This window comes from Sorex fumeus, unplaced genomic scaffold (assembly GCF_029834395.1).
Source record: "Sorex fumeus unplaced genomic scaffold, SorFum_2.1 ptg000002l, whole genome shotgun sequence".
NCBI classification, from domain to species: domain Eukaryota; kingdom Metazoa; phylum Chordata; class Mammalia; order Eulipotyphla; family Soricidae; genus Sorex; species Sorex fumeus.
This window is the reverse complement of record NW_026606059.1, coordinates 16668626-16686274: the sequence shown is the minus strand read 5'-3', so window position 1 is coordinate 16686274 and position 17649 is coordinate 16668626. Positions and strand designations below refer to the sequence as shown.

Genomic DNA, 17649 nt, shown 5'->3' with positions numbered 1-17649 from the left:
TCCACTGCCTAACATAAGAAGCATTAACACAGCACCAAAACAAATAAGAAGAAAGAGAACAAGATAAAGATACTTTTGTTAATACTTTTTCTACTCAAATAAAATGGGTAGAAGATGTGGGGCCAACTGAAGGCAAAATTGAGGGTTTAATTTCAATGCTAGGCCTTGATACTAAATGTGCAGGCATGAAAAACAAGTATATACAGAAGTACGGAGGTAAACTTAAGAGCAAAGGGATGTTCAGGTCATATTCTCCTGCTTGCTACCACATCGCTAGATATCACAGCTTCTGCTCTAGACAAATATCTTACAAGACATAGAGCTGACCTCAGCTCCCTATATTTATTTTCCTGTAATAATCACATCTTAAAAGGACTGGTAATCTTAAGGGGGAGATTATAACTAAACAGATTTAGTCTAGGAAATCCGGGAAGGATCACTCTTCATACGATTAAGAGTTCATCTCTGTCACATGCCGTGTCTCCTGGGTGGAACGGTTCTAAGACTGTACAGAATTTCAGTCACTTTGATTTATCTCTAGTCCTTGAAAGAAATTGTTCGATCCAAGACTATTTCAGATTTGTCATTACGGATACAAGCTCATTTTCCAGTTTTCCTGAATTAATCTGTAGTTGGGATATAAAAATGAATAAATAAGAACACAGTAGGCAAGAGTTATATAGATGAGAAGTTGGAACAAATGTCTTGGAAGTCTGGTTTAGTCTAAAATCTTTAGCCCCAAACAAACACATATACTAAGAATAACATAGGCTTCTATGTGTTAATTTTTTAAAAGGGAAAAGATTCAGTGTGAAAAAAAAAAAGAATTTCACATCTGTCAAATACGCTTTTACATTTTAAGAGTGTATTAAAGGTATCACCACATTTAAACCTTTTCTTATTTAAGAATTCCCCTTTTGACTTGCTTGTCAAGCCTGTGTGTTCTCTCATGAATGCGTATCTCACTTGTCTCTCTGCTTCTGTGCTTGCTATTTCCACTTGGGAGAAAACCAATGTCCTCTCGGGAACACACTCATTTCCCTCTTTCTCTCCCCTCACATCTTTCAAAATAAGTTCAATAAAAATGATCTCTTTTCCAAAAAATAATTTCCCTTTTGTAATATCTGAGACAATGTTAAAGAGCAGATTCCAATTGGCATTTTTCTCATAATGAAACTGAGGTAAATGACTCTGAGAAAGAAGACCCCAGGTAAGGTGTCATTTTAATAACCTCATCACAAGAATGCATGACTCAACATCATTTTCACTGTGAATGCTCACCCTGATTACTGGGCTGATTAAGTTTCTCCAATGAAAAATGACTTATTTGCTGGCTTTTCATATTATACCTTTAAAGAAGGAGACACTATGTGATCCCTGGTGTTCAGGTTAATAATGTTCAGACTGCTGTTTTTCAACAACAGGAATGAACATAAATTATTTTTTTAAATAATCCAAGAGAATATTTGTTCATTTACCTTACATATTTTTACACTGAATCATTTTGCTATACTGGGAACTTGGGAACATGTATTTTATACTCTGGGCTATAAAAAATAAACATCACTTTTTGTGGCTAAACTTTTTCTTTTTACATTTTTTTCTGTGACCTTTTGAATTAACTTCATCACTGTATAGCAAGGAGTTTGTTATTTGCTTGTGGGGGGTTGTTGCATTTTGGTTTTGAGACTTGTCATTTTGATACTATGAAATTCTCCACACCACATTAGGATAGTCACTTCCTAAGAATCCCAGTCCTCTACTAAACTGGGTGCTGTGTAGGCTAGTTACTAAGTCATGGTTCTTTACATTTTCTAAAGATTATTAAAAAGAATGTGCTGCCTTATTCTCTTTCTCTACTAAACCTTCTTCCTGTGACCTTTCAACAAACGATTGTTTTTAGGATAGCTTCCTCCATCTTTCAACCTGCCAGTCTATTGCCAATACAATTTTCTCAGCACATTAGTTCTCAAGTGACAGTGGAACCCAAAACTTCACAGGTAATGACAATCATGACATAAAAGTGAACATACAAATTACAGCACTTTGGAACTATGGCAAAATTGGCAGAGAACTGACCATGAATGTACAAGGGAGATCTAGCTTTAATGACAACTGACAGTGGCCCAGATGGAAAATGCCACTGACAGTGGCCGAGGTGGAAACTCCACACAGCTGGGTGTGACTCACACAACTATTTAAAGCAAACAAATGTACTGGAATGAAACTACTGTTCTATAAGCAATACTCTTTCTGTTGATGATGTCTTTAATTATGGAGTACACATTGGTTTAATATACACACTTTGAGGAAGATGAAATTTGCTGCTACTAATCACTTAATCACTTAATCACTTAACTTCCCGTTAGTCGTCGATTTGCTCGAGTGGGTGCCAGTAACGTCTCCATTTGTCCCTGTCACGTGCTAGTGTAGCCCAATGGCATCTCTTCGCTCCGGGAACATGAAGGGCCTCAAACCGATCATTCATGATCTTGACGAAGAAGTCTGACCATCTGGTAGGTGGGCGGCCACGCGGTCTCTTGACATCCCGTGGAATCCAATCAGTAACAGCTCTAGTCCAACGGTCGTCTTTAAATCTCATTATGTGACCAGCCCATCTGATTTTCGACAACTTGGCAAATGAGACAGCGTCCCTGATCCTTGATCGTCGACGGATGTCAGAACTCCGGATTCTTTCTCTCATTTGAGTGAAACGTGATATTCCAAGCATAGCTCTTTCTATTCTTCTTTGGGAGACCTGAATGGCGTTCTCATCTTGTTTGCGTAGGGCCCAGGTCTCTGAGGCATATGTTAATGCAGGAAGAACAGTGGAATCAAAGAGATGTGCCCAGAGCCGGAGGTTCTTCGTCCTCTTAGCTATTTCTTCGACGTTCTTGAAGGCGTTCCAAGCCGCTCTTTTCCTCTTGCCCAGCTCGGGTGCCAGGTCATTTGTCATGTTGACCTCTCGACCCAGGTAGACATAGCTGTTGCATTCGGAGATGGTCGTTCCATTGAGAGCGAATGGGGCGTCAGGAACAAGGCTGTTTCTCATAAACATTGTCTTCATAAGATTCAGCTGTAGTCCTTTCTTTCCACACTCACGGTCAAAGTCGGCCAGCATTTGTGCCGCTTGGCTGATGTTTGGTGTTATTAAAACAATGTCATCAGCAAAGCGGAGGTGGTGTAGCTGCCGACCATCTATCTTCACTCCCATTCCTTCCCATTCCAGTCGTCGCATGATGTTCTCGAGGGTGGCACTGAAGAGTTTCGGTGAAATGGTATCACCCTGCCGCACCCCTCTCTTGACATCAACGATCACTTCTTTGTAGAATGGTGAGATCCTGGTAGTGAATCCGCAATACAGCTCACGGAGGATCCTGATGTATTGGGCTGAACTGAAATATGTGAACAATTTACAGGTTTGATAAATGTAATCTTGCAATGTATCCATAAGACAGTGTCTATTTTACTTATTTCTATGGAAACATGCTTTCTGAAGATGTCAAGTAAAGCTGTGTTTACAGTCTATCACACTGGTAACCCTGGGTGTGTTGCCACAGGCATTTAAAAATTTTCTTCAATTAAAAAAATTAATGTAAGAATTGCTAGTCTATGAAACAGTTGTCACTGAGTTATTTAGGACTCTGAGTTACTTTCACAAACAACAGATCTACTCAATAGAGCACATCTTTTACATCTATCTGTGAAGTATTAGTTATTCATCCAAAATATTTATTCAATTAGCAGGTATGTCAGTTCTGTGAAAAGTTTGAGATTTAACAGATTTCAGCTGGTAGTCTATCAACCTTACCATGCAGTTAAAGCTGATGTTTTATACATGTAAGGAGAGGGCACTTGTCATTAACAATCATGACTTATGTCTTAGACAATGTCTAAATAACTCAAATTGGTGTGTTCCTTGGCACATGCAATATTAAAAAGTAGAGAAATAATGCTATGGGTTAATTCTAGTATTCCCCACAATTTAATTGGTCATTCATATAATCAAAGTACAGTCCCTGTATTGATTTGGTCTTTATCCATAGTTTGTCTCCAGGATTCCCCAAACCTTCAAATTTCCTCTGTAATCATGGTTCCTTTTATTATCTTACTGAGCTGGCCTTCAGAAAGCCTTTCCGCATGGGGCTGGTTGCCCTTAGAATCAACCTTGACATAAGAGGGTTGAACTTTCTGGAGGAGAGAGTGAAATTCAGAAGGAGAGACTTTGTGATGGTTCAACCACTCGGGGCCAGTGAATTAGGCATGAGTTTCTTAGATAACAAACCGTGACTTCCTAAGGAAATGTTCATCTGGGTTCTGTGAGTTGCTCTAGCACATTAATTGTACCTGAGGAGTAGGTATGATTAATAGCCAGGCAGTAAGGATGTAGATAACAACCTGGCCTGGTGTCTGAATGGGGTCAGTGGGACAGCCTGTGGGACCAAGACCCTTAACCGGTGGAACCTGATACTGTCTCTGAGTTGTGTCAGCCCTGAATTAAATTGCTGTACACCCAGCTGGTGTTGCAGATTTGCTCGGTGTGAGGTAAAACGTCACCGTATTTGGTGATGAAAAGAAAACGCGTAAGAAAGAACACACAGGAAAAACTGGTCTTTTTTCCTACCCAGACATAAGGGGTGTGTGTGTGTGTGTGTGTGTGTGTGTGTGTGTGTGTGTAGGGGGGGGGGTTGATATTTTCCTTTTTTCATTCATATTGAACTCTAGTCCATGCAATTCAGTTTACTGTCAACTGGTTTTGTGTTTTTCATGTTTCATGTTATTCACCAATATTACGTGTAGTGCTACTTAGAAATTCAGGTTATTTTTTGTTTACTCTAAAGACTTCAGAATCTAGTTTGGAAAAAAAGTTGCTCTCAATCTCTCTATCTCCCTCTTCCTCTCTCTCACACTTATATCCAAGCATATCAGGGCAAGTCTTTACGGGTTCACACAGGAGAGTGGGAGTAGATACCCAGAATGTTACCCATAAATGTTTGAAAATGGGACTATTTTTGCACAGTGAGAAAATGTATAAGTGCATTTTCAACAAACCTGAAGAACTCGTTTGAAAATACAAGTATGAGAAATGTGGCACTTGTGGAATTTTGGGGTGATTGTGGACAAAACTCAAAGCCATGACGATATTGCTTCAGGGCGTTGAAACAAGCAGCTCATGCCAATGCAACAGGTCTGCCATACTGATTAGACAATTTGGACACAGAAAACTGTTTTCAAACTATGAATCAAATCAAGTCACGAGGGCAGGTACTCCAATTTGTATGTGTTGGTTTGTAATTAAGCTGCATCTATGATCCAATGTGCAAGGGAAAATTACTTACAACTATGGTTTATGAGACTTCTGAATTTCTGAACAAATGTTTTGAAAGTCAGCTCTGTGCAAGTACAACAGATTCAAGAGAAGAAGATATGCTCTGTGTTAGCATGACGAGAAGGAAGCTTTAGAATGTGATTTTATATTTTGGGTTTAAAGACAAGTAATCCTCTTCATTTTTCTTTTCCTTTGTATTTTCTTTTTTCTCTTAGTTGTTCTTAATAGGCCATGCCTGGCAGTGCTCAGGTATCACTCCTGGTAGTACTCTGGTAAACATAATGGGATGCCAGGGATCGAATCCAGGTCAGGCATGTGCAAGGTAAGTAAGTGCTTAACCTAGCATACTATCTCTTTAGTAACTATCTCTCTAATAGTCCTCTTTAGACAAGAAAAGATACACATAGAAAAAAAAAATTTTAAGTGTAGACTCCCAAGAAAACATGTTCCATTATCATACTGACAATTTCAATGTTCTTTCATGTCACCTCACAAATTACAAAATGTTAACTAACTCCCTATAATTCACATCTCCATAAATTCTGCTACTTATTAAAAGGGACAATGTGTTAACTACATTGTACAACTTAAATTTTATGAAACTTCGGTTCTATTGAAAGATCACACTACCCACCCATATCTTTTCCCAAAAAGCCTTTCTGAACTTCTTAATACTTATTAATGAAATCATGGAGTATAAAAAATTTAAAAATCATTTAAAGTTTTTTCTCCCCTCTCCCACACCCTCACCCCTGGTAGGAACTATTTATTTATTTTTTTCTGTTCAGACTTCTCAGAATCTTTCTTAATTATACAGGTGCCAATCCCTTTCTGCTATGTTCCCTTTGGGGACAACTACTACATCAGTATCAGTTTTAATTTTTTAAACTATATTAGTTTGCCACCATTTCTATAAAGGAATATGCTACATGCATGCAAGGAGATACACTACAAAGATGTTGCTAAGTGTATAGGCACTCACATCCCATCATTAATTGTGTATGTATGTGTGTAAAATTAGTTTGAGTACCTTTCATATTACATATCTAAAAGTCAAGAAACAAGCTATAGCGTTTTAATGCTCTCATTGAGGGGAATGCAAAATGCTCATTTTAAATTATTATTTTGTATACTCTTCTAGACCCAAGTAGATTGAACACCAAATGTTTTTTTTTTTTAAGTAAATAGATTTTATTTGGAGGATTTTTAGGTATGGAGGGAGAGAGAGGGAGAGAGTAAAGTTAGACATGAAAGCATGAAAGTACACACCTCAAGAAGGGAGATGCGGGCGACACATGTGCTCGGGCACCACATGTGCTCAGCCACGTGGGCATAAGCACACATGGGCTCAGGGAGCATATGCGCCTGAACACCAAATATTTGTAAAATATTATTATCATAACTTATTTCCTGGAGGGGGGTACACTGGACCACACCCAGTGGTGCTCAATACTTCCTTCTGGCTCTGTGCTCTAAGGTCACTCTGTTGGTGCTTAAGAGACTGTATGCCAAGCTAGGGGTTGAACTGGTATTGGTCACATGTAAGTCAAGTGCCTTAACCCCTGTACTGTCTTTTGCCACTACCAGCTTGTTTATATTACTGTTTTTATCATCACAATGCAAATAATAAAACCTATAACAAGTAATTTTATCTTTTGATGAACGCGATTCATATGAGAAGACCGAATGCTCACTTTAGAAAATTATGTGAACACTTCTGTTTTGATTATATTGCCATCAATGTTATTCTCCATCACTCTATACTTTATTAATATGATTTTGTTTATTTTTAAAATATTCTAATAAAGTCTCTTTTTATTTAGCTTGTGTGTTCATCCTTTAAAAAATTCTCATTTTCAGAAGTGATTCATGAAACCTACTGATTTTAAATTGGCTTTATATTGCTATCTTCAGGTTGCATTTAAACTGACTATTGGTATCATTATTAACTCAAAGAATATTCTGCCTTTTGAAGAGATGTAGAGATAGGTAGCAGAAAAGAAAGGAATACATGAATAGCAATGTGGCTCACTATATCTTATACTCCTCTTTAGGAATTCAGCATGCACAAAGAAAGAGGAATATAAAACAAAACACACATGCCTGTATCCTTATTCATCTCAACTTTGTTTATAATTTAAAAAACCTTAGCTTTATAATCATTAATCATAATAGAAACTTTCTCTCCTTTTTGTCTTTGTAAATAGCCTACCACATTTCCATTCATAATTAGCTTCTAATTATCATTGATATGGAAAATAATAATACAGATTGGTAAAATTGAAGTTTCCACTTTCATTTACATTTATTATTTAGTCACAATTAAACAATACTTTTATTCATATTACCGTATTTAGAAACTTCTCCTACCAAATTTTCCGAAACATTGAGAGCATTTGTCAAATAAAATAACTTTTAAGTACTACTATTGTGTTCCTCATGCTTTATCATAATCAAGTTAACAATTATAAAACATACTGCAGATATTCGACAGTGAGTGATGTACTTGCTTTGCACAATTTTGGGAAGGAACCAATACATATTGACCCTAAGTACCACATATGGATCTGTGAGCCTTGCCTGAAGTCATTTTTCATCATGGAATAAGTTCTCAATACAGCCTAGTGTGTTCCGATTCCCTCCCTCCAAAATATGCATTTAAAAAATTAAAAAGACACAGAATTCAAGTTCTCTAATATCTCACAGAGATTTATACACTTGAAAACTCTACAAATTGCTTGAAACAGTATTCGTTCTTCCCTTCCTGATATTCTTAAAGAGCTATTTATACCTGGTTACCTTTTTGGCTCTCCTTTCTACCTTTTGCCCTTCTCTGTTTGCTCCTAACTAGAAAGCAGATTCAATGTCTGGAATAGAAAACCATCACTTTTTTTTTCTAATGTTACCAGGACTAAAAGTAACAGGATAGCATAAAAGACAACATCTTAGGTTCCTTGGGACTTCTTTGAACAATGCACTTGTCCTGGAGAAGGTGAGTTTTTGAAGCAGAAAAATATGAAGAGAGAATTCATAGCAATGAAAACTATAACTCATTCTTGTTGATACTAACCAAATTCATGAATAAAAATAACTTCCCTTTTGATAAATTTGATAGAATTTGAGTATTTAACTTTTCTTAGTTTAATGTCTCTTTTAATTTGAAACAAATTTCAAGACCCTTAAAATGTTATTTCACTGTTAAGCATACAAGTAAAGGCATATTTTAAAAAAACTGTTTAAAACTTGCTTTCATGGCAAAACTGCAAAGCATGAAATTTAGAAACCCATTATTCTCCTTGCAAACTTTGGAAAACTAAGTTAATTTTCTGGTTAAAATGTCTTAGTTTGGAGACACAGGATAATTCATTTTTTAATTCAAAGAGAATAACATAGATAACTTGAAAGAAATTTTTAGTTTTTTGAAGATGAAATGAAAATTATTTTCTCTGCCTGCCCCTACCATTTTCCAAGAAAGACAGAACAGGACTTGTTATTTATGCCGGCTTTGGTACTGTTTCAATTATCTCATGGTTCAGGGAGTTGTTGGGTTTTAAATGGATACTCCCTCTATGGGAAGTGGCTTCTGTTTTTCACCATATTTTCTCTTATCTACAGATAATTAGTTCTGCCTGACAAAGCGCATCACAAGGGACAACTCCATAGCTTTCATAAGCATCTCAGCAGTATCTTCCTTATGGCTAATTCTTCCTGAACCTGTTTGGAACTGCTTCGTTATAATTATTATTCTTCATCACTTATTCACACTACAAATGCCGGCAGTATTAATGGTTTATGTAGCAATGTATTTGTATACCATCATTTTAATGCTCCTAGATATTTGCAGAGGAGGAAATTGCTGCATTAAAGAAAAAAGAAGACTATTTCTCTGACCCTCAGCATCCACACATATCACTGAAGCCCTGAATATATTATGAACGCACCTTAGTTCCTAAATATATTGCCTCCCTCCACTCTTTACATAAACTGAGCTAGTATGAGGAATAACAGATAGTTTTTTTCCTGTGTAGTAACTAATTACCTACCAATCACAAACAAAAGTCTGAGACCAGTAAAATAGTTTTGTAGTCTAAATGCTATCAAACACACCAGCTTTTTCTTTTCTTTTTGGGTCATACCCAGCGATGCTCAGGGGTTACTCCTGGCTCTGCGCTCAGGAATCACTCCTGGCAGTGCTGGGGGGAGGACGGTCATATGGGATGCTGGGAATTGAACCCAGGTCAGCCGCATGCAAGGCAAATGCCCTACCCGCTGTGCTATTGCTCCAGCCCCACACCAGCTTTTTAATAAAAGTCTCAAGAATGGGGGACAATCTCTCTTAAGAGTACATAATTGTTTAGAAACACGAGGAAGTGAAAATGTTATATAAAATAACTTATCATTGTATCACTGTCATCCCATTGTTCATTGATTTGCTCAAGCAAGCACCAGTAACGTCTCCATTCGTCCTAACCCTGAGATTTTACCAAGTGTCACATTGGAGACTCTTTCTGGGTCAGGGGAATGAGACTCATCACTGTTACTGGATTTTGGCATATCAAATACATTACAGGGAGCTTAACTTAAGATCAAATAAATATTTTATAATGTTTTTCGAATTTACATTTACTCGTATTTGAAAAATATTGACATTTCCTGCCTTCCACTTTAATTCTCTACCAGTTTTTGCTTCTGAGTTTCTCTTGTCACCTATAATTTTTGGCGGCAAGACATTTGGTGGTGACATTTGGGGTTAGACATCGGGCAATGCTCTCAGGTGCTGAGAGTATCACAAAGTTCTGAGAACTAAACCCAGGACGGCCTGAAAGCAAAGTATGTGTTCAGTTCTACGATTTTGCTCTCTGGTCCTCATCTTATTCTGTTTTTATTTTTCCAGGGGAAAGGGGGCACACTTAGGGATGCTCAGGAATCACTCGTGGCAATGCTCGATGGATCATATGAGATGCCCGAGATTTAACAATGCAAATGCCCTACCCACTATACTACCCTGTTTTCTTTCTTTTTTTTTTTTCAAAAATTATGCCAGGGCCAGAGAGATAGTAGGTTCCTGTAGCACTGCCTGTGTGCCTCTCCCCCACTGTCACTGTCCTCCCGTGGTTCACCGATTTTCTCAAGCGGGCCCAGTAATGTCTCCATTGTGAGACTTATTGTTACTGTGTTTGGCATATCGAATACATCAAGGGTAGCTTGCCAGGCTCTGCCGTACGGGCGAGATACTCTCAGTAGCTTGCTGGGCTCTCTGAGAGGGGCAGAGGAATCGAACTCGGGTCGGCCATGTTGTGTGCAAAGCAAACGCCCTACCACTGTGCTATCGCTCCAGCCCAAGCTCAAGTCCCTCTCCCCCACATAAAATAAAATATGAAAACCAAGTATTTTAGTTCAACGAGACAAGGGGTGGTATCAAATAAAATTCTCAACCTCCCCAAACTACGACTGCAAAGTTATTTCTATTTTCCCTCTTCTTCTGCTCTCATGCATCGTCATCATCTTGCTGCTTCCAAACGTCAGAAGTGCCTCGAAGAGGATGGATTCGCTTGCTCTGGTTTGGGGGCTACACCCAGCTATGCCCGGGTCCTACGTCTGTCTTTGGCAGGGTGAACCTACACGTCAGGTAAAGCTCCTTGACCCCTGCGGTATCTCTCCAGGACCCTCTGAAAGATATTGCGAACTGCCATTGCAAAGCCAAGAAGACTAAATAAAAGCAAGCAAAAAGGAGAGAGAGAGAACAAAAAGGAATGCCCTGCCACAGAGGCAGGGTGGGATGGGGGGCACAGGGGGTGGGAGGAATGCTGGGACCCGTGGTGGTGGAGGATGGGCACTGGTGGAGGGATGGGTACTCGATCACTGTATAACTGGAACCCAAGCACAAAAATTTATAAGTCCATAACTGTACCTCGTGGTGTTTCACTAAAAAATAAATAAATAAATAAATAAATAAATAAATAAAATAGAAGCAAGCAGCACAGAACGTTCCTCGTGAAGAGGAGGCAGCTTTTGGCAGTCCTGGGAACTGACATATACGTGGTTTGTTTGCGGCAGCTGCTGAGGAGAGAATCTTTTAACCAGAATCTTGAGTCTCTGCAGAGAAAACAGTTCAGCCAGGCATCCAGGAGACTGTAAAGCCCATGCAATCCTGCTCCAAGCTGTGTCTTAAATGTGACTCCCATGGGCCTCCCACGGACCTAGGGGCGGGGAGGATACTGGGGGAGGAAATTTCAACTGATCACAGCTTCGGGTGACCCAGGTGACCTCACAGGTCAGCCTGAGGTCATGTCCTCTTCATGACCTTCTTGCACCCAGCTGGTAACATTTTTCTGCCCAGTGTGGGTAGCAGTACCCAGCTCTTCTGCAGTGGAGGGTCTCACCAGTGAGACCCATTTAAAAAAATGTTTAGCGCTTTTCTTTCTTCTGTATCATTTATTTTGGTACAAAAATCACTTTCTTGAACAGCCAGGGACATTTGGCTGTCTCGGCCACTGCTGTCTTCCTCTGCAACTCCCCCGACTTCCCATTACGTTTTGACAACTCCTCTGCAGTCTCAAAGGCCGGTGCTCCTTGGAGCTTGTTAAGCACTTGAGGCTGCACCGCCTGTGGGTTTCAGGCTCTGCACAATGGTCCGTAGCCAGGAGCTATCACTTCATCCACTTGTCTCCTCTGTAAAAGAGGAGATAACCATCTAGGTTATGGGGTTGCTATAAATTTAACCAGTTTTGGCCATATGTATCCCTCATGGTTTGGATCACCCGCCTGGATCCGGATAAATAGTGCCAATTATGCAAAGAGATCTTCATCACGCCCCTCTCATACATGCTCCGGGGTCTCCTCACACCTGCCCTTATGTCCCTTGTTTAGCAACCTTCCTACAAGTTTGTTTTGTTTGGGGGCTGAATCTAACTATTACACCTGACTCTGTGCTTAGGGGTCATTCCTGATGGTGCTCAAGGAGCCATAGAGGGAGACGGGGTTGAAACTCAGGTTATCTGCATACAAGGCCAGTCCCTTAGCCACGATACTATTTTTCTGCCCCCATCCTATGTTTCAAACCCCAACAATCCTCAAAACGTTTCCTTGGTAGTAACCATGATATAAGATCAGAATATGTGCTGAGAAAAAAGAGGGTGGAGGTTCTAAGAAGTTGAATAGAATAAAAGAGGCAAATTCCTGATGTGGAAAATGATTCAGAAGCAGGCTCTCTCTCTCTCTCTCTCTCTCTATCTCTCTCTCTCTCTCTCTCTCTCTCACACACACACACACACACACACACACACACACTTAGAGATAGAGACTCTCAGTAGAAATCAGAGATAGTGACACAGAGTGAAATCATTCAGAGGCAAACACTACACATGGCATTTTTCTTCCTCTAGGTTTATTATTCCAGCCTTGAGCAGAGAATGGAGTATCACCATGAGCCTGCATGAAGGCACAGCAGGTAGGACACTTGCCTTGAACTCAGCTGACTTAGGTTTGATCCCCAGCATCCACCTGGTCCACCATGACCCGCCAGGAGTTAGCTTGAGCATTACGAAAAGACAAAAAAAGTTTGGCTTCAAAACCAAACAGAAAAGGATAATGATAACCAGGACGATGGATTTGGATACTCCTTGGATTTTGATACTTCTGAGAATGCTTTTAATTCACTTGACACCTTCCTTGATGCTGAAGAGCAGAGTTGTAGGACTGTGAGCTAAGCTCTGTGGGAAGATGGCAGACCTGGCTTCAGTCTGAGCACTGACATCACCAACACCATAGCGGGCAAGCAGCATTGTATGCCGAAGTCCTGGCTTTAAACTCCAGTCCCCAAGCCCTCTTAAGACACGGCCTGAGAGGTCCCTTCACCACCCAGAAAAGAATGAAGTTCTGTCCTAAATCAGAACTGTCTTCTATCTGGGCTGTTTATTGGATAATTGTCCTTAAAAATTTTCAGACTCTTGCTCTTTATTGCTGCATCCCCTTGGCAAGCCTGCAGGTCTTAAGAATGTTTGCCAAAGTATTTAGGGCCTTTTCCAAAGCAAATTAGTTCTGTCTATCTATTGGACTGACCCCTCATCACAACAGTTGGAAGCAGAGGCCTGATTCTCTGAATAAGTCAAATGTACATATCAGGCCCAGATTTTCTCAGATAGTGGTGCTATAGTTTGAACGCATGATGTCTAGCAGTATATGGGCATCACTCAGCAAGCCCTTTTATCAGCACTGTAGGTGCTTGTCAAAGAAGTCAACCATGATTTGACTAGGATCTCATATCTGAAAAAAGCCTGCTTGAAAATCAGATCTATAAGAATGTGCAGGGGACATATCAACTTTCCATGACTTAAGGTTCTTGGAAACCTAACCCTGCAGTATGATGGCAGAGGAAGAAAATGAGATCTTGCGGTAATGTTTTTACTCAGTTGATAGTTAATGTGAGATCCTTAACTTTTAAAGACAAGACAATATGAGATATTGATTTGAAAATTTTATGTATTTATTACCAAAGCATGATTTCATAGATAAAAAAGAAATAATTTCCTTTGAGAACTCAGCAATAGAATCAAGTTCATCTTTCTGGATGAACTTGTGTGTTTCCTTAATCTGGCAAAAAGCATAAAGCTTCAGAGGGAAATTTAGTCCAGTATTAAGGAAAATTATTTGTGACAAGTGCTGAATATATTGATTTCACTGCAGTTATAAATAAATTTTCAAACATTAAAAAATATGAAACTTTTTTCCCAGGGATATAATTCAGTGATAATCCCTGTTTTCAATGCAAACACACACACACACACACACACACACACACACACACACACACACCCACAAACCCCACCTGAAAAACACCCAACTTTCTTAAAATGTTTTAAATTTGATTTGAAGAATTAAATGAGATAATGAACTAGAGTATAGTAGAGTGATTAGAGCACATGTCTCACACGCATAATCCAAATTCGATTCCTGTCACTACATGCCCCCTACATGCCTGCTAGACTATGGAAGCCCCCAGTACCTCCCAGGTGCTGTGGATGATCCCAGTCTCTGCAGGGTCCTACCAGTGTCAATACCTCAAGCCCTTGCATTGAACCAGAGACCAAGAATCCAGACATGGTCCCTGGATCTTCTGAACAATTCCTGGGACCCTGCCCCCACTCTCCTGGAAAAAAAGAAAGGGAGGGAGAGAGGAAAATAAAGAGAAAGAGGGGGTAGAGAGAGAAAGAGATGAAATGAGATCCAATTAAAAATTGAAAGAAGAAAGAAAGTTGTAGTTCATAGACTAGGATGAATTAAAAATACTGAGAACCTTCACATATGTACCCAGTGATTTATTTATAATTGATTTTGAGATTTAAATGAGGAAACCCAATTCTACATTTTTTATCATCTTTTATGAGCTATGTTGTCAAAATGTGAAGAAGCAAACAGAAGCACAATCTGCTTTTAGTACATTTTCAAAGTCATATTAGCAGAGTTTCAACAATGATATTATTTTGTTAATTTCTTTTATCTGGTATGTGTTCTCTGATTTGGGTTTTTAGGTTTTCAAACAAATCAATGCTCATGGCCAATTTCGAGTTGACAAGGACACTGACACATCCGACGCCTCTATCGTCGCATGTTCCAAGAAACAGTTCTCCAGTGTTGAAAACGGCGTGATGTGATCAATGCCTTCATGTCTCTGTTAATCCAATGATGTCGTACTTGATCTTCTGCACTTGCACCATCAGCTCCTTGATGGATACTTCCGATGCCAGCGTACGTGTGTTAAAAGTGCAGATAGTCACTTTAGTCCTTCTTTGTTTTGGCAGCTGCTTCATCCCTGAGATTTTAGCAGCCTCTTCTTGTTCTTCCTTCTCGACTCTGCCATATCGGCGGCTCTCCCAGGATCAGGAGAATGAGGGAATGAGGCCCATTTTTTCCCCACTGTTTTTGGCATTTATAATACCCCACGGGTAACTTGCCAGGCTCTGCTGTGTGGGTGGCATGTTGTAGCGATCTGTGTTGATTCGCTGTTCACCATTCCACAATGAGGCAGTCAACCATTGAGTTTGGTGGAACTTCCTATTCCTCATTCTTGTGGCTCCCTCCATACGACTCCTGCCTCAGCTCTAGGGAGATGGACTTCGTGTGCATGAAGTTGCAGAAGCTGCCCTAGGTGCACTTGCCTGTCTCATACTGGTGGCAGCAGGCTTCCAAAAATTTGGTCATGGGTGATAGCTCAGCATGGATGGGCTGCCCATTTAATCCGTGGTTGTTCAGATTGATCACAGCTTTCTCTGCATCCTCCTCATGGTGGAACTTGATGTGCATGTTTCCCAACAGGTCGTTGCTCAGGTTGTCGCACTGTTTATCTCCTCCACATCGTCTTGTCCTCCATTTCCATGAAGACCTCCTCAAAAAACTTATCATAATGATCCTGCATCTCAACATCGCTCACAGCACAGCACAAACTGTCAGTAGACTGGGAAGAGTTGATTCATTTGAATGCCTAACAACCCAAATTGGATGCTTATGTTTGAGTAGATGTGGCTCATTGCCAGCAGTTTCTATCTTCGTTGTCTAAGCACCAATATCCAACTATGATGAAGAAGAAATTGAGAAGTTCGACATGGAGCTGGAGAAGTTCTGTAAAGAAGCCCACACCTTCTACAGAAACATTGTCGGTCATTTTAACAACAAGATAGAACTGACAAGGTCACCCAAAGAACTCCACATCAGGATCCATGGCCTAGAATGAAATGAACATGGTGAGAGACTGTCTGAGTTCATTATGTTGGCCAAGACCATCCAGGGTAACTCATATTTCCAGAAGGCCGAGTCTAAACATTGGCCATGGGAGTCTCCTGGTGGACAATTCCACAACAAAATTGATCACATCATATTCAATCGATGGTTCTGCCTGACGCATGTTGGTGTTGTCCCAAAATTTCATACAGAATCATACCACTGTCTACTTTATGTGAAATTCTACTTCACAGAGCGGGGAGAAAGGGCTGCAAAGTTTAAGAGGAGAACTCCCAGAATGACCACCAACTGGGAGCTCTTTGGCACTTTTGCAGCAATATGGGGTGATGCTGTCGTTAACAACATCAACAAAGAATATGATCAACTCTATAGCACCTCAATGATTGTATGAGGAACACTGAGCAAGAGAAAGCCACAAAAATACGCTTATCTTGGGAAACTCCCGAGCTCATTTGTCAACGTTGTTTGGCGTAAGCCTCAGGCAATCACAAGCTGACATCCCAGATCACAAAGCTGTGCAGAGAAGCGATAAAGGAAGACCTCAAAGATAAAAAAGCAGCAATGTTGGCTGATGTGGCAGAAGCCAGGAAAAGTATCTGCACACTTGCCTGTGCTTCACCAAATACAAGACCAAGATGACTGCTCTCCAATGTCCTGATGGATCTATCACAATTCCAGAAGGGCAATGGAAAAGGTTATCCACGACTTCTACTCAGATCTCTTCAATAGCCATTGTCCACCTGCCCACATACCAAATTCTGCAGGATGGATATGTCCTTCTCAGCATTCTCCCTTCCGATATCCGACATGCCATTTTGTTGGTAAAGAATCAAACTGCCTGGCCCAGACAAGATCAGACCTAAACACCTAAAGAATCTGCTTCCAGTACTCTTCAATACACTGGCTTGGTTCTTCACACGCTACCTGTCTGAATGCAAGATTCTGTCCAAATGGAAAACCAGCAGGACCATCCCATTGTACAAGAAGGGATACATCCACGACATCGGCAACTATCGGCCCATCTGCCTGTTGTCTATTGTCTACAAGTTGTTGACCAGAGACATCATGAATAGGTTTGGCAGAACACTAGATGAAGGACAACCATGCGAGCATGCCAGGTTCCGCAAAGGATTCAGCACAATTGATGACCATATCCACATGATAGCCAAGCTCATGGAGGTTTCTCAGGAATTCAAGATGCTGCTCTGTCTAACATTCATTGATTTAAAGAAGGCCTTTGACTCTGTTGAGATGGAAGCGGTCATCAAAGCCCTAGCCAATCAGGGCGTTCAAACTCAATACATCAGGATCCTTCATGAGCTGTATTATAGATTCACCACCAGGATTTCACCATTCTACAAGGAAGTGATCATCAACATAAAGAGAGGCATTTGACAGGGCCATGCCATTTCACCAAAACTCTTCAGTGCCACCCTTGAGAACATTATTTGATGACCGGAATGGGAAGGAATGGGAGTGAAGATAGATGGATGGCAACTACATCACCTCTGCTTCACTGATGACATGGTTCTAATAACACCAAATATCAGCCAAGCAGCACAAATGCTGGCTGATTCTGACCA

General features: G+C 40.2%; 1 pseudogene; it reads right to left on the bottom strand.

Moving 5' to 3' along the window:
• Positions 1-15382: 15382 nt before the first annotated feature.
• On the bottom strand, positions 15383-15788 carry LOC130021836 (splicing factor U2AF 35 kDa subunit-like; annotated as a pseudogene).
• Positions 15789-17649: the final 1861 nt, after the last annotated feature.